This window comes from Lissotriton vulgaris, chromosome 4_1 (genome assembly GCF_964263255.1).
Source record: "Lissotriton vulgaris chromosome 4_1, aLisVul1.2, whole genome shotgun sequence".
Classification (NCBI taxonomy): domain Eukaryota; kingdom Metazoa; phylum Chordata; class Amphibia; order Caudata; family Salamandridae; genus Lissotriton; species Lissotriton vulgaris.
Genome location: NC_141691.1, coordinates 426793536 through 426819028, shown reverse-complemented (window position 1 = coordinate 426819028; position 25493 = coordinate 426793536).

Sequence of the window (25493 nt, the reverse complement as noted above, 5' to 3'; positions counted from 1 at the left end):
GCGCCTGGGTGTGCGTGTAGATGTCCAAAGGACTTTGAGGAAGACAAAGCCTTAATTACTTCCTCATGGCTGAAGGAAAGTTCAATGGGGTAAGGCGGAGGGTAAGGATTTATACAGTATTGTGAATTGTCACCCTCAAAGATCTGAGAAAAGTGGGAGACCCATTCCTCTGCTGGAATCGCTACTTCCACGCTAGGGCCATTTCCAATTGTGTTAAGAAAGGGAGAATTAACCACTTTCCAAAACTGTAAGCTGTCTTTCCTATTACAGCTCTCGTGAAGCTTCTCCCAGAGCTCTTTTTTCCTCTCTTTTTTACATTATTTTTTCGCCTTGTTATAGAGTTTTCCCAGCCTACTAATCTCTACTAGATCCCTTTTTGTTTTATGTAAAGCTAATTTTAGGGCAGATAGAGTTTTACGACAGTCTGAGTTAAACCATCCTTTATCTTGTTGGGCAATCTGTTTTTGTTTACGGAGGAGCTCCTTACTGATCACATTAGTTATGTCTGTAAAATTATTTAAAATTTCCTCAGCTGTGGAGAAGGGATTTAGACATACTTCCAACATGGGGAGGGATTTAGTAATAACTTTTTGTGTAATGATGTCTGGATCGACTTTTGCCCCGTTTACTGAGTACCCATTACTTTTATTCAAGTGTAGAGCTTTTTGGTTCAACAAGCCCAAGTTGTCAGTTGGGGGGGAGCCAAACGATGCTCTAATACTCAGGCTATTTGGGAAGTGATCACTACTCGCATCATCTCCTGTACAGAATGATTGCAGATCATCCCTCATGTGGATCGAGTTAGTAATGATTTTGGTAGAGTAGTCGAGGCATTCAGAATGCTATTGCATGCCACTCGCTTTCTGAACTTTGTAATCTTTACCTTTCTTTCCGACCTGCCATTTTAGCTCCACGTTTTGCTGTACCTTTTTGGAGGCCTTAGGACTCTGAGCATCTTACAATTGCTAATCAGAACTAACGTGCATGCACTTCTTCCCTAAACATATGTGTAAGTGGTGTATACCTGATTGTCATATTTAATTACTTGTAAGTTTCTTGTGAGGTGGTAAACCATATACATGGTGCCTGTAAGATAAATGCTGCTAGTGGACTGCAGCACTGATGGTGCCATCCACAAAAGTAGCCTTTCAAACCTGTCTCAGGCCTGTCACTGCCCCTGTGTGTGTGTGGTTTAATTCCATTTTGACTTTGCATTTAAAATGACTTGCCAAGCCTTAAACTCCCCTTTTATTCTATACAAGTCACCCCTAAGGTGGCCATAGGTAGCCTACGGGCAATGTGCTATGTAACTAAAAGGTAGGATATGTACTGTGGTGGTTTTCATTTCCTGGTAGTGACAAACAGCCTACTTTGTTTTTCACTATTGTGAGTCCAACCCCCTCATAGGTTAGAAGTGGAAATTTCCCTAAACCTTTTTAAGTGGTAATTCCTAACCAGAGTTGAGTAGCTTGTTGATGTGTCATATGTTTGTAATCAAATTGATAAATCCTACTTATTGGTGACATTAGATTTAATTTTACTATTTTAGAAATGTCACTTTTAGAAAATGGACATTTCTCTGCGCCTACTACTCTATGTGCCTGAAGCCTGTCTGGGTTGCGCTGGATGGCAGCTCAATTTGTACACTCTGTCTAGACAGCCACAACATGGGTCACTAAACTGCATCTACATTGAACTGTATTTGTATGGGTCTTCCTGGACTGGGAAAGGTGGGTGGGGCTCACACTAGCCTTTATTAAGTAGTGTCCTGCCCACACACATTGATAATCTCCCACTGACAGTCTGGCAGACAGGACTGGGTTGAAAGGGATCCTTGTTCACTTAAGAGAACTAGCCCCTACATCAAAATAACCTTTGGGTATACGTACTGGTGTTTTGCCCCCCTAAATTCAGACAATGCATGGGACTTGTAACCAGATGCTGCTGGCCCTACATCTGCACAGTGCCGGAAGAATGCCTTTGCTGTGTTGGACTTCTGCTTGCTGAGTACTGTGATGCATGAGGGACAGCCACTCTTTGACCTGCTTTTGTGTGCTGGTGTGCTGCCTGCTACCTTTTGTTGTGCTGCACATCTTCTCCTAGGGTGTGTTGGCTTGCCCCCTGTTCCAGCAACATATCAGGGTAATCAAAGACTTTTTGCAGTAACAGCATTGCCTATGGACTCTGAGTCTGGTAGCTGAAACCTTCTCAGACTAGGCTTCCCATCATCAAAGATGACGCTCTGTGCCCCTCCACATACGTGTCCTGAAAACGGAGATTCCAGATGAGAATGGCACATCGGCCTGGGTGCTGAGTGGATCAGCTGTATTCCCTTTGAATTCATTGCCTGGTAACTCTTAATGCACCAAGCATGTCATCCCTGCCCAGCCCCCTTGGCACACAATACTGGAGACCCACTTCCTTTTTCCTCAATCCCCGGAGCAGGTATGGATTCACAGCAGACCTTGGAGGTCCCAGAAACATCTGTGCTTCCACTGACAAGCAGCAGAGTCTGCCCCAATAGCAAGGCTGTGTTGTTCCAACTCCCGTGTTTTTTGCATCTGATAGTGTAAACCGGTCAGTGATACTGTGACTGCCTGATCCAGAGGGAGGTTTCTATTGGCACTCCAGAGTTTGCAAATCTTGCATTTTTGCTTACTTATGACTGAATGTGAGTGTCCCTTCGAAACTCAAGAACTATTCTTGGTATTATTTAATTGTACATATCTTGAGAAATACATGTGATTTTTTATTGTTTTGGTCTTGTTTTGCTTACAATACAGACAATTATTTTTAAACACCTGTGCAGAGTCTTCTTGTATTGTATTCATTTGTTAGTGAGTGTGTGTGTTGCACAAATATTTTACACATAGCCTCTTTAGGTAAGTCTGACTGCTCTGTGCCAATCTACCAGAGGGTAGGCACAGGTTATCCTTTAGTGTGTACTTAGCTTACCCTGACTAGAGTGGTGGTTCCTGCCTGGCTTTTTGGTACATACCTAAACCAACCAGGAACTCCATTTCTAAAATTCTTGAACTAGCACATAGAACTGTAAATCTAGTAACTTAAATATTTCCTACTGAAGTACATCATTTATTTTATATTAAGTGGATTATCATTAAGAAACTCAGAATAGTACATTAACAGATTCTCTGAACCGTGTTCAAAAAAATGATGTCATCAATGTGCCTCCCCCAGAAGAAAATGTCTTAAGTACAGGGAGCGGCACATCAAGCCCCAGGCATGGGCCCTCTCATACCGGCCCATGAAAATACCGGCATAAGAGGGAGCAAACCTAATCCCATTGTAGTCCCTCAACATTGATTAGAACAATGCTCATTACATAGGAAGTAATTTTTGGGCAAAATTATATCAATCATTTCCCTAACTAATACTAGTATATAAACTAGGTACATCTAGTGTGACAAACACCAATTACTCTGAGCATGTGACAATGTTAAACTTGTTGGGAATATCCTTACCATCTTTAATATATGATTGAAGGTTACAAACAAGTCCCTGATAGTGTTTGCCAATGTACTCTGAAAGACCCTTGGTAGGGAACCTCTTTACCAGATAATTTTGGTCTATCTGTGGAAATGTTTCTCTTTTGGGCACTTTAGATAGTATATAAATTCCATTGAAACCAAGGATTCTCGACTTTATAATAGACAAAATCATGATGAGAAGGTAGACGCTTCTCTTTCCAGTTTCATAATAATGAAATTCATAAATTCTTTAATAAGGTTAAACACTATTTGTTCATAAAAATTAACACACCTGTCAATTGATCTAATCAATATTGTGCTTTCTGTCCATTATGACTATGTTACCATCTTTGTCAGCCTCATGAATGATTATGGTCCTATCTTGTCTCAATCTATTTAGGTCTCTTGTTTCTCCACTAATGTTAAATTGTACTTGTTCTTTGATTGTTTTGAACTCATATTGTGAAATTGATAAAGATCCTCGGTAACTCTTTCATTGAAAATAATATTGTGATGCATGCTTGGTGGATAAAATTAAACCATTGTTTTAAGCCACTATAGAAAATCTGCATGTTCTACAAAAACACACTCATCACTTTCCAATGACAACAATAACCGGGGATCATAAATATCAGAAACAGTCTGTACAGGTGAAGGCAGTTTTGGAATAAGTGAGACAGATTTTTAAATACTATTTTTTAATCTTCTTAAATTAACATTGAGAGGATCAGCAGCTGTTATGGAATAGTATATTTCTTGTGTATATAATGGTGTATCATTAGTCTATGGAATGTATGACTACATGGGCACTGTAGCAAATGTGCCTTTCCTGCATGGTCACCTCAGATTTTTTTGCCTCTTTCTGGACCCTATTTTTAGTAGGGCAAAGTGCAAGTGCTTCAGAAAGAGGTAGAGGGACTGCAAGAAAATAGTTATAATTTGATTGTAGAGTTACTGTAATCACTTGCTGGTCCTTAAGGTTAAATCTATTGCCTCCAATACTGCCTCTTTAGAGCATTCCTTGAGCCTGAAAGATTCCATCTAATGATGGAGGCTCTGCTGGAATAAGACTCCCGCAGGATAAAGAGGGCTAACAAAGGAACCCAAGGACTCCTAAGTCCTGTTGGCACCCAGGGACCAGGTTTGCTCTACAAGGGTCAAGGAGTTGCCCTATGAACACAAAAAGCATCCCAAGAAATCCCTGTTGACTACTGAAGACTGATCCCTGAAGAAGACCGAGCTGTAGACAGACCTGGTGCCGATAAACCTGCTGTGTGGATCTTGAGTCTCCAGGACATTTCAGGACAAACTTTCCCAGATGTTTGAAAAACATTAGGACCATCGGAGGACCTGAACAATGTGCTGGTGTCCCCAATGAGTTTGTAGCTAAGGCGGGCACCAGTTAGAGCTTTCTGCCATACTGAAAAGTTTTTCAGTGATACCTTGGGGGGAAGCTGTCCATGCTTGTGGAGCTGTGCCTGACCACAACTTCCAGCCTTGCACCACTAGATAATTTAAACTTCTAAAAATGGGATTAAGTTCAAAGGTAAAACTTAGGACTGGGTCAAGACAGCAAATCGACCGAACATGCAAAGTGACGGTTGGCTACATAAACAGATTTGTCACACTTGAAGCTTTTGGTGTCAAATGCAATGGCTTGAGCAGAAGTGCAAACTATCCTATTTCAATGCACCTGTGTCAGCCAAAGACTTGGACTTTGTCCCAAGGTAAGATTTAAACTTCCTTTCTAAAGACTAAGAAGGAAGAATCTTTAAACAAGATCACCCTCTTGATGTATCTTCTTCATCGCAGTCAGCTTGAAATAAGTGTTTGGTCCAGGTCAGCTTTGAACAGTGACTTGAGAATTTTTCTTGGCAGTTTTTGCCCTAAAACTTTCAACCTTCAGATTTCTGTTTCCCCATAGCACCTACTGCACAAACAATTGATACATACCTGCTGCAGTACTCACCTTCACGGAATTTGCATTGCACAGAATGAGGCACTGTGTTATATAAAACAAAATATTTGTAACAAATCTGCTAACTCTTGCTATCTAGCACATGCATCACAGCTTGGACAAAGAGTAGTAATTAACCTATTGCACACTTTTTCTGTGTAGCTGTCCCATTCTGACACTTGAGATATGTATGCAATCCCCACAGGGGGCCATCCAGCAGCACCTACAGAGTCCCGTCAGGGGTAGCACATCAGCACAGATACTGACCTGTGACCACTGCTAAAAAATCTGTGTCCTCACGGGTGTAAATCTGGCCTCCCATTATTGACTTTTTGTGGGGTGGTTATTGAAGGTTCCTTTGGACCCGAAGAGCTAGATTTACCAGTTTCTCACACAGTAACTGCAAATGCTGTGGTGTTCTGCGTCAGAACGAGAGAGCAGGAGGGTGCAATATTTACAGAAATATGGCACTCTCCTTCCCTTTCCCTAACGGCCGAGCAGAAACGTGCAGCTCTGCGCCACTGACATGCCTTTGTACCATCGTGCAAGTGTGTCTCTGTGAGTCTAGCATAGGTTTTATACTGTTAGGATATCCTTCCAATACACAGAACTATGCTTATACTAACTTTAAACATGTTTTCACTTTGTATGTGTGCTGCTCATTTGAGCAAAGTCGGAAAATAAAGGAGAAATAAAGCATTTCTCCTTAATAGTGCTTATCTGAAATGGACAATATTTTCTGACTCTAAACATTGTTTACTTTTTTAAGCAAATAGTGTTTAGCATCAGAAACCTTGGGTGGTTGCATAGGAACGCCCATGCACCACCCATGGTATGCCCCAATTCCACTAAGTATTGTAAAACATCTCTATGTGCAGCTTTTCATGATTTTCAATTGAGTTTCCAGCGTAAAACAGGTTTTTTGCTGGAAAGCAAATAGGTAACAAAAGGTTTAGCATCGTTTTACATCACTTTTATTACGCAAACATGGCATTAAATCTTAGAAAGTAGACCTTTTTGTCTCCATGGGAAGGATGGCTTGTAGAGGCACACTACCACAGTACCTATACCTAAAAGTCTCCAACACTGCTACATTCACTGACTCAGGACGTGTTTCAATTTCCTTCAGACCTAAATGTCCAGTGCCTACCTGAAACTCTACCCAGTCAAGATAGAATACTTATTGTGTGCAAATAGCTACAAAGAACCACAAAAACTAAACTTGCTCTTCAAAATGGCCTTAAACAATACTGATTCCCACTAAATGCAAAACTACTTGCTTTCAATCTTTGCACCAACATTTCCTTCAAAGAACACTTTACTATAAAATAAAACTGGAGAGCTGGGCAGTCACCTTTGTGAAGAAAGTCAAACCTTGTAGCCTGGAAACTGATGTCTGGAAAGAATGCCATATCTAAGTCACTTGTTAACGTGGAGACTGGTAAGTCCCTACCATGTGGCTTCCATGGTACTACAGTGCCACCCTCAGAGGCATCCTTCATGTTGCAGCATCAAAAAGTGCAAACCTAATGGAAGTGCATTGCCTCCACTTTCACATCTGTCTGATGTTTACAACCAGTAGCATCACTCAAAATGATACCAAAAATAGCACACTTGCATTAATGACTGAAAAATTAGTGTCCATGTGTAGACAGCATCATGCCAGAAGCCAGGACTTTGCCAAACTGGAACTAAAGAAAAAAGAAAAAAAAGAAAATCAGAAGTCAGATCTCCTCTAGCTTCACTCCCAGAACCTGAGCAATATTCTCACCAACATATGTCTGCATCTGTGAGGATTCTGCATCCTGCCATCACATGGTGCTTATGAGGACCCCGTGAGGTCCAGCCATTATACCAGTACATATTTTACATCTTGCATTCTCATTTCTGCTTCACATTTCAGTCAGAATTCCTGATCCATGTTCTGATGCATCATGATCTTTGTAGTCTCTCATTTTACCAAACCCTACCTATGTCATGTCTCCTTGGTGGAGCTCTGATGACAGTCTTGATTCCAGTATTCTATGCTTATGTAGCCTTGTATAACTACAATGGACTCTCTCATCTCTGATCTGTACTTCATTTCATCTTTGCCTGTTTCCTGTCTTGTACTACTGTTTTTCCCGGTCTTCACCTTTCCAAGTCCCGGAGCAGCCTTCGATTTCTTGGTGGTTTCTTGATTACTAGCACATAGGTAATTCCTTGCACCAAGTTCTTCCCCTGCTCCCATGCTCTTCCCCTGCATTTCAATCTATTTCAGCCAGAGTAGAAGAAAAGGAGGAGAGCAAATCAGATACAAAGAGAAAGAGAAGGCCGACATGGTGCACAGAAGAGAGCGATAGAAGAGAGAAGATAGAATTAAAGGATGTAGAGGACAGGACATGACAGAGAAAAAAAGAGCAGAGAAAGGATAAAACGGAGACACAGCGAATGACTGCTAGAAGAGTGATAGTAAAGAGCCAACATCGAGTGGAGAGAGAGCAGAGCATGGATAAAAGGGGAGAGGAAAAATGGCAGGGGTAGAATGCATAAGGAATAGAGGGCAAATCAGAAATACAGGGAACTAGGTAACACACCAGGTGTGACAAAGACGATAGAAATTGATTAGAGAGGTGGAAGGATGACTCTTAGATCAACAACTTATGAGATAAACAGCAGAGCAAGGTTAGAAGATAGACTGTTTCTAGTGTTGAAAGTGGGGCACACCAGAGGTAGAAGTGGGCTGTGGCCTCCTGGCAAAATTTTCAGCACCGCACTTCTTTTTTTTTTTTTTACAAATTAGGCACCTGCTCTTTGTGAAGCCAACAATGTTTTGTGCATTAAAACACCTATTTGTTCTCTATTTACACAATAGATCGAATCCCATTTGGTTTAAACAGAGTGCTGTATGCCAGTTCCTGATTTACAATCCAAGGTTATTTTGTACTTCAATGTCACAAAATAGTCCACTCCTTGGAGTTGAAAAACGGGTTACGAGTTTTCCTTTTTGGCAAGTTTGTGTGCTTAAAATGACCATAGAGTGTTTGTGGAGCATACACTGCTGGATTAAAAATGTATTCGTTGTTGGGAATAAATAGATACCAAAGCGAAATTGAGAATAAGGAAAGCATTTCTTTCCTTGGTATGATTTTATTTTGCTACGTTTTTAAAAAAGGTCCTCTCCCAAAGTGTATTGTAATGACATTGATAGATGATCATCACGTAAGACTTCAGTAAACAAAACATGTAAACATGTTAAAAATATAAAGTAAATGTGAATGAAAATTTTTTGAAATCTAGGAGTTAGAAAACAATGTCAAAGAATAATTTCCGGTTGTCCTCGCAGGTTTTATTTATTAGTATTAGGAAAAAGAAGGCATTGTGAAGGACATCGTCTGTATCTGATATCGCATAAGAGTAATCTTTTTTGAGACGAAAGATGTATTTTGAACGTGTTAGAGGTCAAAACTTGTCCTCGACATGTTGCTATTGCAATGTTTATAGAAATGCTGCTTTAAAGGATTTCTGATTCACTCCACCTAGACCTTTATTGACAGCTTCACTGACATCCTACTCTGGCCCAAGGTGTTTGTAATACATTGTACATGTTGTTTGTCTCATTTTTGTAAGCTGAACACAGAGATAGACAGTATTCAACTGCAAAAAATATTGTTACTTTCTAAATCTTACTCAAACTTAGAAGTGATTCGGTGAAATGCTTGGCAGCTTATTATTTGACTGTTTGTTCTTATTTCTGATGTGAATATATGGCCTCAATCAAGTACTTGGTTTTCAATGAATTGCGATAATCTGTGATTAACTGGGATGTTTTAATACCATTACTTGGATAACTTACTGTTTAATAACTTTTTAACCATGTATTTTTTAATTATTTATGTATTTTATTCCGTGTATGTACATATTTTACCTGTGCTTTTATGGTCTATGACCGCAATAAAGTTATCAACATAAATGGTTATCAAAGTTTTTTTTTTAAGCTCAGGTGTTTTTTACTGATACATGTTTTTACCTTTTTCTTGCAGCATCTCCTCCTTTTTAATTTGCTCAGACAAAGTGTGAATTTCTTTAAATTCTTGGGGCAAAAATTGTGTGATGCGCTGCCCCTCAGGCTAAGACTTTGCACCTCTCCGTAGAAGCAGTTAAAGACGTAGCTATTTCAAATCTGTCCCGTTTAACTGGGTTCAGTTCATGCTAGTGCTGTGGAACCCTGTTTTGGCAGCCATGCACTTTAGAAATACAGAAAATAGAAAATGTATTCAAAGGAAGAGAGTAAATGTTTGTAGATAAGTAACAAAATGACTAAATATAGGCCAATCACTTGTCTGGCACCACAATTCTAAACCTTTTTTCAGTATCATATATTCCAGATAGAAGTTATGGCCAAGATTCACAAAGTTTTAATGTTAAGTTAGTGCTATTTTTTTAACGCTAAACCAATCCTCAAACTTCTTGGGATTAAAAAATCTAAGCAAATTGGTATGGTCTGGTTTGTATAGAAACTGAATGCAAAGCAGCAGGGAATGCTGCTTTGAATTACTTTGCGATACAAAAGGGGATGATGGACGGAGCGTTTGAGCCAATCAAACACTCACCCCCAGTCAACTGATCTGGCTTGGCAGTTCGGGCTGGACTGTTCCCATGAGGCACAGGGTCAGACTGATTTGCATATAGCCATGTCTGAACTGGGGTGGCAGAGTGGGCTAAAGAACTGTGATAGATTAAACCCAGATCTTTTGACTGGGTGTGAGTTTTTGATTGATTCAGATGCTTCGTCCATCACCACCCACTTTTTTGTACCGCTTTTGGCCACCATAAGTGTGGCAGGGTATGCTCAGACGTGAGTCCCTAGATCACTTTGCCACTGGATTCAAGCAAGCCGGGCTGAAGACGGCTGGAATGCCAGAAACCTGTCCTCGGAAGCTTGTTTCCGGTCCAGGGAAGACTTGGCATTTCGGGCTGGACTGTTCCCATGAGGCACAGGGTCAGACTGATTTGCATATAGCCATGTCTGAACTGGGGTGGCAGAGAGGGATAAAGAACAGTGATAGATTAAACCCAGATCTTTTGACTGGGTGTGAGTGTTTGATTGATTCAGATGCTTCGTCCATCACCACCCCCTTTTGTACCACTTTTGGCCGCCATAAGTGTGGCAGGGTATGCTCAGGTGTGAGTCCCTTGCTCACTTTGCCACTGGATTCAAGCAAGCCGGGCTGAAGACGGCTGGAATGCCAGAAACGGGTCTTCGGAAGCTTGTTTCCGGTCCAGGGAGGACATGGCTTGGCAGTTCGGGCTGGACTGTTCCCATGAGGCACAGGGTCAGACTGATTTGCATATAGCCATGTCTGAACTGGGGTGGCAGAGTGGGCTAAAGAACGGTGATGGATTAAACCCAGATCTTTTGACTGGGTGTGAGTGTTTGATTGATTCAGATGCTTCGTCCAGCACAACCCCCTTTTGTACCGCTTTTGAATTACTTTGCGTCAAGTGGCTGTACCATGGGTGGTACATGTGTGTTCCCATGCTATCACCTAAGCTTTTTGATGCAAAATCTTCTCTAATAACATTAGTAGACATGGTTTAGTGCCAAATAGTAATGCTGCTGAAAAGCAGGTGCTAAAAGAACAAATGCTTTAATTTCTCCTTGCTTTTCTGACTTTGCATGTTTACTGCAGGTACAGTACTCTTACCAAGTAGGAAAAAGGGTTTAAACTTGTCTAGCAATAGTATTTAGTACAGGAAGATTACCCTTCCTGTTCAAAGCCTATGGTAGACTCAGGCACACACCCTAGCTCTATGGCTTTAACCCCTTCCACGCTGATGACGAGCTGGGCTCGTCATGGCGTAGCCTCCTAGCACGCTGATGACGAGCCCAGCTCGTCAAGTAAAGTGCGATTTAAAAAAAATCAGCACAGGAGCGGAATTGCGCTAGCGCGCATGCGGTTAAGGTTTGTGCCAGGTGCTTAGTAACACAAATCAGCAGCAGTGTTAGGGAGAGGGGAGGAGAGAGTGCCATATCTCCGAATATATAGCGCTCTCCTGCTCTTTCCGTGTCTGCAATGCAGCACAGTGTTTTTGGGTGCTGCGCTGAGTTGCCTTGCACCTTTGTGATTCTGAAACTCTGAGTCTCTGGCCCTCTTTCCTTGTGGAGAAGGAAAACGGCTGCATCATTTCTCTCACATGCAATTACCAATAACCTAATAATTCCATGGTATGGGAGTTGTTCTTTCTTGTCCCTGAGTGGTCCCTGAGAAATTTGGAATTTATAGTGGTATTGGCTGTTTTTGCTACTCACAGTGACTCCCCGTTTTCTGTTGAGTATTCACCAGCAGTCAGCTAGAGCAATGTTCTGGAAAGAAAAAAAGGATGTTGGATTTAACCTGGTAGATCCTATCCTAATATGGATGGTAACTCTTTCTGCCAACCAAATTGGATTATGCACTGAGGGGAATATTACCAACAAAATATTGAAGAGAGGAGTTTGCCGCCTTGGCTTAACACCTCCCAATTCGCCACTTAGGAAACACTAGGCAGCACCATATTACCAAGGATATGGTGCAGCCTAGCGTTTCCCCCTGCGATGAGGATAAGTTTTACAACTTAAAGCCAGCGCAGGCAGTGAAGGTTTGTTTATGTACCGGAAGGTGTTCCTTCCTGCACATAAACAAAGCTTAAATGCCATTTTGTAACTTACATGTGTGCTGCGTCATGCAGCACACTTGTAACTTACAAATTGCCATTTTTAAAAAAGAGGTTTGTTTATGTACAAACCTCTGCTCATTTCGCCAACTTAAGAACAGGTCTTCACTGTTCTTAAATTTGGCACTGCCACCTATTAGCGCCTCCTTTGATAATCGTTGGCAGCCTCAAAGTGAATGGGTTTGCTGTGGAACGCCCACTGCAACACCCACTGCACGCTCCCTTTCACAATGAGTTTATCGTGAAAGGGGCCCTATTACCAAGGCAGCTTTAAGTCAATTAACGTGTCTTTAAGCCACGTTAATTGACTTAACACTGCCTTGGTAATAGGGCGATGCAAATATCGCCACGTTATCGGTAGAAAAGTGCAGATGACTCGACGATAAAGGCTTGATAATATGCCCCTGAGTTATATCATACAATGATATAACAATTACAGTGATAGAATGTAGGCTAATTAGATTGAAGCTACCTCTTAATGATAAACAAGAGTATCCCATATGGGTACCATATTGCTGTTGTAGTGCATGATAAATGTTTTTTTTTTTATTCTAACCTTATTACAATATCGGGAATTGATAGCAATATGCATTAAATGATGAACATTCCTCGTATTTCTGGTGTTTAATCCAACTATTTTATGTCTGTTGATGCCCTGTCGGAGTCTGAACTCCTAAAAAAACGTAAAAGAATGCTGTCCAAAATTCTCATAATACTGGGCTCATGTGAAATATTTGTACCTGTGAAATATAAATAGTGGTGTGCAAAATTTTTGTAAATAGCTTTTGCAAAATTATGAGAAAATACATATACATTATGAAAAATGAAAATTGATAAATTTGCTGTGTATTTTGTCAAAGAATGTCAAAGAATGCGTTCGCTCATTAATTTTAGACGCAAGGATGCATTTAAATAAATGCACAGCAGACAACAGCAACTCACATTCTGTTAGTCCAGTGTATTTTTAGTAAATTGTGCATTTTGTTAAATTTTTACTGCAAATGGTGCGTAATTATGCAAAGAGGTGTAATGGAGTATTCCATTAATTTGCATAACAAGTGTACAAAAAAGATTCCCGAAATTAAGCCAACCACTAGAATAGTATTTAGTCCACTTAGAATGTTCTCTTTCATTTCCAGTAGGAGTATCTATGTAAGCTAACATTGATTCCCCCTTTTGTGAGATTGTGTAGGTCAGTTTACTTGACATTTTCTGAGATTGTTATACTTTTAAATTGCATATTTAATTGGATATGATTATATATTTAGTTAGTAGGAGATGCAAATTGTTTGTTTGCTTTTATAATTAAGTGACAAAATATATTTTTATTTTTTAAGTGGTTATTATTCTTCTAAGGTCGATGATCTTCTAAGTTTCTAATGCAGTTTATATATATATATCTCCCTTGGAAGATGAATTTGCAAGAGTTTTTCACAGGGTGTTACATTAAATATATATCTTACAGTTAAATAAATACATGTGCATTTACTTCTCTTAAAGTTGTTTTTGCCCCTTCCTTTCTTCCATAGTGATAATATCATATTTCCTCAGGAACGTTTGGTTAGCCCTATGACTGATTGCCCAGGTTTGAAAAAGACACGGGGCATATTCTCAAGGATCAGCGATACCTATTGCAAACGCCAGTTAGCAGCAGTTTTTTTACCGCCGCCTAACCCCGAAAACTATTGGCATGTTAGCACTAACATCAGCGTGATGGCGATAGTAAATCGTGCGTTAGCGGGTGATACCTAGCGATAGGCCCATAAGTGGCCAGAAAAAAAACATTAGTCAGCCCAACTTGCGTTTGCTTGCCTCTACTTCAAAAAATAGCCTGTCGGTCACACTCCAATATAAAATAGGCATAAAAAGCAATTACATGCAGAATGGAGCAGACAGTGCCAAGTCAGCACACATCAACAATCCATGCAAGTCAGCCAACATCCAGGATGACCAAGATGAGAGCCTTGATACCTTGCTGGACCTGCGTCTGGAGTCTGGTTGCCTCGCTGGACCTGCGCCTGGAGCCTGAATGCCTCACTGAACCTGCGCCTGGAGCCTGGATGTCTCGCTGGACCGGTGCCTGGAGCCTGGATGCCTCACTGGACCTGCACCTGGAGCCTGGATGCCTCGCTGGACCTGCGTCTGGAGCCTGGATGCCTTGCTGTACCAGCATCTGGAGCCTGGAGGGGGATGTGGGATGTGGAGGAGCTGTGGAGTCGATGAGCCATGGTGGTAGACATTGAGGTGCGATGATCGCCCGTACCTGGTGGAGAAGTGTGACAGGTTGCATGGAGCCACGTTGCTGACATGTGTGAGAAGACCGCCTTGCTACCCTTGGAGCAGTTAATGGTAGAAGAGCTCCTGCACACTAACGTAGTGAGGTCCGCATCTCATACTATGATCTACCACTACACCCGGGTGCAAGGAGGAGATTACCGTTACTGTGTGCCGTCTCCCTGCATCACAGGCTCGATGATATTGGACTGGCCATATGATGTGGAGGGTGAGGCCGCTGTGCTACGCTGAACTTGTGTGAGGTGAGCGCTGCAACTTCACGCCTAAATAGGCCCTGCTGCATCAACTGCATCGGGAGGTCCACCAGCAGACTATGCGGCAACTGCTGTACCAAGCCTAGTGAAATCACACCTGGCTGAGGCTCCTGTGGGCTGAGACACAGATTTGGAGCAAGTGAAGTGGATTGGGCCACGGTGTCAAAGTCCAGGTAAGGAGAAGTTGGGACGAGTAGCGCAGGAAGACTGGGGGCAAGTTGCTCAGACCTATCATACATAGATGACGCCCCCCCAAATGGTGGCACTTCTGCAATGGTAGAAGAGTTTTGCGACACTGCCTCAAGCAGTGCAGAAGAGGACCAATCATCCCATGAAGATAACTCAATCAATCAAACAATCAGGGGGATTGTATGTGCGCTACTCACCCGTGAGGGTCTCAAGGCGCAGCGGGTAGGTCTGCAAATCTGCCTGCTGTAGAGCAAGATCTTGAGGGTCTTCCTGAAAGTGTTCAGGGAGGGAGCACATCTGATGTCTGCCGGTAGCTCATTCCAGGTCTTGGCTGCAATGTGTAAGAAGGATCTTCCGCCTGCACTGGCTCTGTGGATGCACGGGATTTTGGCCAGTGTGAGGTTGGGAGATCAGAGGTTTCTTTTGGGCACGTAGAAGTTGCATTTGTAGGTGTGAGTAAAGATTTAGAAGGTGAGTCTATTCTTCATGGGGAGTTAGTGGAGTTTTTGTACGTGTTGGCTGATGTGTTCGTGCTGGGGAATGCCGAGGACGAGCCTGGCAACAGTTTTCTGTAATGTCTGGAGTTTGCGGAGTAGGGACTTGTTAATGCCAGAGTAGAGTGTGCTTCCATAGACCAGTCTTCTGGTGATGAGTGCATAGGTGACTGTCTTCATTTACCCTGGGGTGCATTTTGCTTCTTGGAGCTCGGTGGTGAACCATGCAGCTTTCCTGGGGCTGTTTGTTGGGGTTTCCGAGTGGGGCAATCTTGTCTGCGCAGTGGGAGATTCAAGTGTGGAGTTCACTGGCTGTGAAGTTGTTGTCGGGTATCCAGGTGTGGTTAGTTTGGGTGAGGGTGAGGTCTTGTTGCTCATCAGTAACCTTGCTCCAGTTTATTCATAGTGGGCATGGGGCTGGTTTGCGTGCCCTGGGTTTGACAATGGCGAAGTGTGCTCAGTGGTGGTCAGTCCATGGTGGTTGCATTTTGTGGCTGAAGTGGATGCTGTTTCCTGCCGCAAAGATGGGGTCAAGGGTGTGTCCTGCTCTGTGGGTCGGTGTCGTAAAGAGTTGTTTAAGTCCGATGTTGACGAGGTTGTCACGAAGGATGGTGGAGCGGGCGTCGCTGGGGTTGTCAAGGTGGAAGTTCTAGTCTCCAATGAATATGTAGTTCATTGAGGCAATGGCGTGGGGTGCAATGAAATCAGTGATGGTGGTGGCGAAGTGTGTCCAGACCGGGGGTCTGTAGATGAGGGTTCCTCTGAGTGTGGAGTTGGGGCTGGTCTGGATCAGGAAGTTCAGGTGTTTCGGGAAGGAGAAGGTTTTGCTGGAGGTGGTGAGGTGGAAGGTACTCTTGGGATCAATGGTGAGGCCTGGTTGAGGCGGTCCTTCCTCTGGATCTTTTCTCCGTCCTGCATGGCGGTGTTGATGTCGGGTGCTTAGGAGGCGTTGGTCCAGGTCTAAGTGAAGAAGGCAATGTTGGGCAAGAGAGAGTTGAGTGGGTTCCAGATTTCCACGGCGTGTTTGTGCACAGAACGCACGTTGAGGAGGATGCATCTTAGGGTTTTGCCGGTGCAGGCGTCGGCTGTGTTGAAGGCCGGGGTGGTGGTTAAGGTTGGGCTTCATTGGAGGCAGAACTGCCCGTGGGTAATGTTTGGTGAGGCCTGTTGGCAGTCTCTGCATTTTCTGCGGATGAGTGTGTGGAGTTATGCTGTGGCAGTGGGTGGGTTGAGATCCAGGGTTCCTGGTGCTGGTCGAGGTCGGGTCGCCGACAGACACAGATGATATTGCCTTAGGCGTGCCTTCGGCGCGCGAGCAGCATGCCCACTGCATGTGACTGCACATCAGCTGCCATTTAGTAAGTGAGGAATGATCAGCTGGGAAGTGGGAACGTGCAAGGACATGAGGGCGGGGCTGCAGGGGAAGCAGCGGCGGGAAGCGTGGGCTCAGAGAAGCCAAAAATGGAAAAAATAAGGGATATCTGACTGATGTAATCATGCTATGCATCCTCAGGGAGTGGGAGGGTGGGAAGGGCTGCTCCAAACACGTTGAAGGCCATGGGCAGACTGGCATGCCCACTCAAGGTGGGGTGACTGTTTGGTCACCCCATTAATGTCACCCAAAGCAGTAATGCGCACTGCCATGTTCGCAATGCAGGGAGAACATTCTCATTCCTCCGACCCCTGGCTGCATGGCTTGTCATGTTGCCAATTAACAATCCCACCGCTGCATCACTGCATTGTGATTGACTCAGGGGAGGGGGCCTTGCAGCCTAATTCCTTTTCCTGGAGTCAGACGCAGGAGAGCAGGAGATACGCTGACACGGGACCCAACTTTGAGGTAACACTTCCCTCATTTAAATTTTTTCAACAGCTGCTCATACACACACATCCCCATGTCCATGCCCCATCCAGTGTTTTTCTGGTGTTTACCCCCTCACAGCTGTCCAGCCCCCCCGCATTTCGCAATGGTGGCCGATTTGTATCCATGCACAGCGGGCGTACCACTCATGTTCCAAAGGCACATACGTAGTTGCGACGCATTTCATAACATTGCATTCCATTCTAATGCATACTAATACTAGGCACATTGCTACAGTAGAGTAGGTGTTGCATAGCGGAGACATAAATATCACTATTTCCACCTCAGTTAGTGCAACCCAAAACTAACCTTTGCACCACAAACCCAACCATGAACCCTGGAATTCCTATTTGAGCACCCAAAACACAACCCAATTTTCATATTTTACCCCAAAACATACCCCAATTTTCATAATTTAACCCAAAACACCGCCAAATTCCTGATCAGACAGCCGAAACCGATACCCACCAGAAAAAACGTTGAATTACCCAAATACTGACCTCACAATGTGTTGTCATCAAATGCGATATAATGGCACCTGCGTTGTCAGATTTGCGTTGTTAACGATGTACTGCTTGCTTTGTAATGGTCGTCTCCCATGCCAAAGGCAATCCATAGGCTACATTTTCTGCATCCGTCTGCACCTGGACCAAGCCTTCCTCTTGGATACTCCACCGCTACAACACCAGCACGCTCCTCACCATCAAACATGGACGATGTTTAAATATCAAAGGGACAGAATATAGAAGGTAAGTAATATCGATATTTTTAATATCGATGGGACAGAATTTCGACGGTAAGTAATTTCGATTTTGTTAATATCGATGTTAATAATATCGATGTTACTAATATCGATGTTAGTAATATCGATGTTACTCATATCGATGTTAGTAATATCAATGTTACTAATACCGATTTTTATATGATTTTTATGTATAATATTATTTATTTAATATGTATTTTTTCTTTTTTTATGTATTGGTATTTGTCAATAGTTTAGATTTATTTAATAATGATTTTTTTTAAATATTTTTAAATAATAATGTATTTATAAGTACGATATTTTTAACTTCTACGCTATCCAACACTTTCCCTACTGTTTCACTCTCTGGAGTGGGAATAGAAATTTTACCCCTACGCTAGCCAACACTTTCCCTACTGTTGCACTCTCTGGAGTTGGAATAGTAATTTGTACCCCTACGCTATCCAACACTTGCCCTACTGTTGCACTTTTTGGAGTGGAAATAGTAATTTTTACCTCTAAGCTATCCAACATGTTCCTAACTGTTGTTTTTTGTGTATAGATGAATTTGTAATTTATTATATTTTAAATTTTTTATAATTTATTGAAATAATTATTAAAACGGATTATTATGTATATATATTATATGTATATGTTTAATTATTTCGATTAAATTATGTATATTACTTATTAATTTAAAATATTATAAACTATTGTAACAATGTTCATTATATTTTTAAGTATTATTTAATTTATTTTACATATTTTTTATAATTTAAAAAAAGATATTTTTTTAAAACAATATTTTTGACATCAATATTCTTTTTCACGATATTTTTGTACTTACCTTGTTGTAGATAGGATGTCGATATTGTTGACCGATATTAATGCTCCGATATTTTGGTACCTCGATATTATGTCTTTCTATATTTTGTCAGTCATTCATTGCCATCACCTACTAAAGCAAACTCCAACTGACCACGCACTCTAATGACCCAAGGGTGACCATGGACCACCTCAACTCCCAGATCTATTCGAAGCCCAAGTACATCCTCTGCGGCACCCTCATGTGCAGGCCCCCTGGGCCATGGCCCCCATTCTCCAAAATCATTGTAGACCTCATTGCACCGCAGGATCTACCATCCACCAATGACATCTTACTTGGTGAACTCAAGTTCCACCTGGACAACCTCAGTGACTAGAACATCATCACCTCCTGGGGAAGGTCCCCTATATCAAACGCAAGCAGCAAGTCACCTCAACAAGCCACATAGCAGGACACACGGTGGAGCACAAGACCTCTGCCAGTGGGAACTTCAACTACAGCCACAACACTGGACTACCCTGGACCGACCATCATTGGTAACATCACGTCTTCACCTTGCCCACCGGACAACATCATCACACCCTGGATGCAGCTGGATCAAGGCCACCGTAGAAGGTCTTGTCAACTCCCTCTGCACCAACACTCCATCAATGCATCCAAACGATGAGACCGCAGGTCGCAACCACCACCTATGGATCTCCAACATCACCGACATTCGGGCACCCCTCATGGTGCCTTCCACCTGCCTGATGGCAGGCATGAGGATGACGCAATGCCACAGGGATAGGCTGGCCCCATGCATGGATGGAGTTTTGTTGTGGTTGTGACACGACTACATCAATGCGTGACTTTATCGCAGACAGATACATCAGAATTCCTGACCTATCTGTCATTACTTGTGTCATGGAGCACTGTCCAGTGAATACAGTGTATCCATGATGTTGCAAAAATGGCTGAGTGAGAAGTGTTTCAACACTGTCTTGTTGCTTTATATAGAGAAACCTGTGGTAGAAGGACTATAAGGCAAAAACAGTGAAGGAGATGATAACCTGCCCCACAAAGCGTATCTAGTATAGAATTTGACCATCCCAATATGGCGGCCACGTAGCAGATAGAGTGCCGCTCGATTGCGCACGCTCAAGGAAGTTACGGTTAAATAGAACCAAAGGGGGCGCTTTCTGTACACAGAACCCCGTTGTAAAATAAGGGTATGGTAATAAGAGTAAGCACCATTTAAGAAGAAGAAGGGAGGACCGATTTACTTATTCTGAGGCGATAATGGGAGAGAGCCCACCTCAATTAGTCCAAAGGGAGATGTAAGACTGTCCCGCAATGTATATCCAGTACAGATAGTGACCATTGTAAGATGGTGGCCAAGTTATACACAGAGAGCTGTTTAAATGCTCCTGCACAAGGAAGATGCGCGAGCATGGGAGTAGCGTTCATCGGATAACCGCAGCTGGAATCAGCAATTAGGGAGCGATATATAATGGGCGCTCGATCCTACGAGAAAATAGAACGATACGGACCCGCGATTGAGCAGGAGGTAGAGAGCTGAAAGGTAAGCCCACAGCACTAAGCCCTCGGCACTTAACCGGATAGAAGATATCGTTAATATAGAAGGTGGGACTCTGAGCCATAGAAAAGAATGGGTAACAACAAACAAAAGACCAGGAAACTAGAGCAAACTATGTCACCAAACGAAAACTATGTCACCAAACGAAAACAGTATATCCTAGCCATCCGAGACGCAAAAAAAGCATACTTCACTCAACGAATTCAGGAAAACCACAATTCCGCTAAAGAATTGTTCAAAATAGTGAATGAGCTCAGTAACCCATCCAGCACCTCACAAACACTCACCCCTCAACCGAGGCCTGTGAACGCATCAGCACCTTCTTTGCTGATAAAATCAACAAAATTTACTCTACCTTCGCCCCTTCAAACACCCCTACCCTGCCCGACAATTCTGACAAGCATTCTCCAACATCAGACAAATGCAATGACCAACCAGACGCAGGTAACCCACCGCGTCTAACTAGTTTTCAACCATTCTCTGAAAACGAGGTATTAGCGGTATTGAAGACAATTAAATCCGGCTCTCCCGCGGACCCTTGTCCCCACTTTGTGTTTTCCAAAATTGCACCAACACTCTGCCCTTTTATCACCAAACTTTTTAATCAATCACTCACCACCGCGTCCTTTCCGGAAGCCTGGAAACACGCATCCGTGACCCCCCTTCTGAAGAAAGCTGGATCGGATATCTCCAACCCGGAGAACTACAGGCCAATTTCTCAGCACCCTTACCTCTCCAAAGCCTTGGAGAAAGTGGTCAATACACAATTGTCCCGGTATCTGGAAAACAACTCACTCCTGGACCCCTCCCAGACCGGCTTCAGGGCCAACAATAGCACCGAGGCAACATTGCTGGCAGTGTCGGACAGTATCAGATGCATCACAGATCAAGGGGGATCTGTGGCTCTGATACTGCTTGACCTGTCAGCGGCGTTTGACACGGTATCACACGATTGCCTACTAAACACCCTCCTGAGTAAAGGAGTGCAATCTACAGCTTTAAACTGGATTAGATCATTCCTTAGCAATCGTACCCAGGCCGTGCACATGGGCCAGTTCTACTCAAAACCCTATCCCATCGGCTGTGGGGTCCCACAGGGGGCCTCGCCGAGCCCCACTCTCTTCAATGTCAATGTTTCATCTCTGGCTGACATTGGAAGAAAGTGGGGCATCGGCATATGTTCCTATGCCGATGACACACAGCTGATGGTGACAATGGATGAAGGGTCGGAGACAACAAAGAAAAAGCTACACAGCTGTCTCTCTGAAATGGCCCAATGGATGTGCAACCACTGCTTAAAACTAAACGCCGGTAAATCGGAGATACTACTTTTCGGAGGAGCTAAACTTACATGGGACGCCACATGGTGGCCACCCTCACTGGGGTCAGCCCCCACCCCAAAACAGCACGCCAGAAATCTAGGCATCATCATGGACGATGCCCTGTCCATGAAGGACCACATACGATCACTCTGGGGCAAAGGCTTCGCAATACTCAAACTCCTGGCAAAAATCTTCCCCTGGATACCCCTGGACTGTCGACGTACAGTCACTTAAGCCCTACTGGTCAGCCGCCTAGACTATGGCAACGCCCTATTCGAAGGGATGAACGAACAACTGTTCTCCCGCCTACAGGTCCTACAAAATCAGGCAGCTAAACTGGTCTGTAATAAAGGCAAGCGAGACTCAGCATCCGCATGCCTCATGAAACTTCACTGGCTTCCGATGCGCCAGAGGGCTACTTTCAAAATACTCTGCCACGCGCACAGAGCCCTTCATAAAACTGGCCCCACTATCCTCCAAGGGAAAATGGAATTCTACGTCCCCAACAGGAACCTAAGATCGAATCGCTTAGCTCTTGCCAAATCCAAGCGCATCCACAAGGCAAGGACAGGCGGACGCGCCTTTTCATACCTGGCAGCCAAAAGGTGGAATGAGTTACCAGTAGACCTCAGTCAGACTCACCATAAACTACCTTCAGTTCCGCCAAAAACTAAAAACTCACCTTTTCCCCAAAAACTAATCCCCCAGCACAGTCCTCAGCAGTCTCCTCTGTTTTACAGCGCCGTGATATCCCATGGGATGAGTGTTGCGCTTTACAAATACCAGAAAAAAATAAAAAAAATAAAAATAAAAAAAAACGGTCTTACTAACAGAGGACTGTAGCTTTACCGTAGTTTAAGTAGCAGCGATCTATAGAATGTGTACCATCTTATAACATTGAGCAGATTGAAGCGACACTCCAGCTGTAATTAAAATATAAGGGGGAAGCTGAAAGACTCAGGTAATTAAAGTCATCTATATCTATAGATAAAAACAACAGAAAAATAGGTCTGATCTGCTACAAAAACAGAACACATGTTTCTCAAAAAGGAGAGCTCTCCTATGATTAAAATCATTAATTTTTCCCATGTTAGGGGAACATAACTAATACCATAACACTATACACTATACTGAATCCCATTATTTCATTAAATCAGCGTGTGTTGTTCTTTTTTAGAACATATCCAGTTCAAAGAATCTTGCCGACTGACTAACTTGAAAGTTGATACCCAAGGTGTTACCGCGGTGAACGTAATATATATGAGGACTACGGGTAGGAAAGCATGGAGTGAGCATTAGAAATAAAAACATGCTAGAAAAGAATAGTGAGACATAACTAAAAGAAAAAACATCACTTTATCTCCAGTATAGAACCCTGTATCTAAACTCAAGACTTGTAAAATCTACGGAGCATTGAGGGAAGCAGTACAGTCTATGAGAACTATAAAGGAAAAGATTGTATAAAAATTACAGAAGGTAAGGAGAATATTCACTCCAAGTACAACAGAGTGTAAACTATAGTTATTTAACCTAAATTGCACCTCTTGCCTTCCCCAGCTCCCATAAAGATACCACTCAAATCATATCCAGTGAGATGAGGTTGGTGATGAGCATTAAATCTGATAAAATAGTATATATTTCCCCATTAAGGATCCCGATAATGCGAGATCTACTATAAAGGTCAGTATAGGCTGTTCACCCGTTAGGACACCAAACTAAAGTAAGCTAACATCTAAAATGTAACGGTATAAGAATGCTACCCTGCTGGGTGAGAGACTATATGTAACCAACTATAGAGTAACCAGAAATGTAATGTGTGTAATCAAGAAGACTGGAATACATTTGTTGACTATATCTAGGATATGTGTAGAGAGAGTACATTAAGTACAATCTACCCCAAGAAAAGCCACTGTATTACAGATAAATGAAAAAGTTGTTGTGTTCTTTGAGAAATATGTAATGCAATTTTAAATAAGACACAAAAACATGTATTGACTGATAATTCTCTAATATTTAGAAGGATTCCACCATCTTGGTGTTGATGACCCCAATTAATTCTGTCCTGAGGAAGGTGTAACCATATCCACGGCTTAAACACCGAAACGCGTTGACGCATAGGGCCCCATTATATATTTTTTTTAAAGATAAAAATTATTCATTTCCTCATTTATCCACTTGGTTGTTGTTTTTTTATAAATGCATAATTTTATTTGTGTAAACTGTTTTTAACTGTGATATATATGTTGAAACCTCATGTATTAATTCTTGAATTGATTGATTATGTATATGTTATTTTTATCTTTTAAAAAAATATAAAATTTCTTCATGATATTGTTCAAATAAATCAGATTCATATGAAATTGTTTTACTAGTTCATCTGTCCTGTACACTGCCCCACTGCACAACAAATTTGTGTTTTTTATCAATGTGTTTATGTACCTGATATCCTAGCAGGACCCCGAAGTTGCTTAGGTATTGTTATTTTGATGAATATTGTGCCCTGACCTAGGAACTTGTTACTAGTCGCAGGGGGTCCCTTTCTCATTTGCTCAGAAGAAGAAACAGTCTTTCTTCTTGCTCACGCCCCTGTCTTCCCAGCATCTGGCACATGAAATTTCTATTTTCATCTGGGTTTGGCCAGTTCTCCCTCCATTTGTAGATAACCATGACTGGTACATCGTTCCTTTTGAGGATTTCTTTGCATATCATAAATATATGGATGATACATTGGACTTATCTTACCACTCAAAGCTAGTTTGACAAGAATTGCAGCTTTACACATCCTCTCATTTTGTGGCTCAGCAATGTCATCTGGTCAATTACTGTGTATCCCTTAACTGATCTAATATTCTGGATTAAATATCCTTATCACATTTTGGGAATAATCATGATCATTCAGATTCTACAGGCACTGCTCATTTTCCTGAATAACATTGTCACATCGTTGTCATTTGTCACTCTGTGGAACCTAGGTGCAGTAAAACAGCTATTGGAGGATCTTCTTATATTTTAGTCATTTGAAAGAGATGTCCACCACTTCCTCTATGATATAGTGGACAACATACTTTTATTTTTTTTATTTTAGTGGTGACCATGCTATGGTTTTCTAAGAAAAACTTTGCATTTTGAAGTTTATTTTAGAAATAATGTAATTGAATAGTTTTATTTCCAGAATCCAGAGGTTTTACTAGCTGTGTTGTTGATGTGTGATATAGTTAAATATTCACCCTTGCTTATTAAATAGTTCTAGGAAGAGGGTAGACATCTTCAAATGTTATATTTTTTGGGGGAAGAGGAAATAATGGCAAATTAAGGGTTTAACACATCGTTTCCGACCCTACAAAAACTCTTCTAATTGAAAATGGGGAGCAGCTTGAATTCTTATGAAATCAATACACTAGTCAATAAAGGCATGCTTAATATGCTCCAGAGCATATTTTCTGTGTTTGTAGAGGATATTTTGACAATGATATTCTGTTACGATACCTAAGTTTATACAATCTGACTGCCCGTCAAAAATTCCTCGTTATACAGTGGACACTTTACAGCCTGCTTTCAATTGAACTCGCAGAAGTCACACCTTCTTGTGCATCTGTACAAAACAGCTTGTACTTGTGACAATTTCTTTGCTCCTCATCATCTTTCACTATTAGGGATGATAGAACCTCACCATTCAGGTCTGGTATGAACCTATTCGTAACACCAGCCTCAGATATACTTAGAACCTTCAATCAATTCCACTGCCTACTGCATGCAACTAAAGCCCTTCTCACCACAAATTCGTATTCTAATC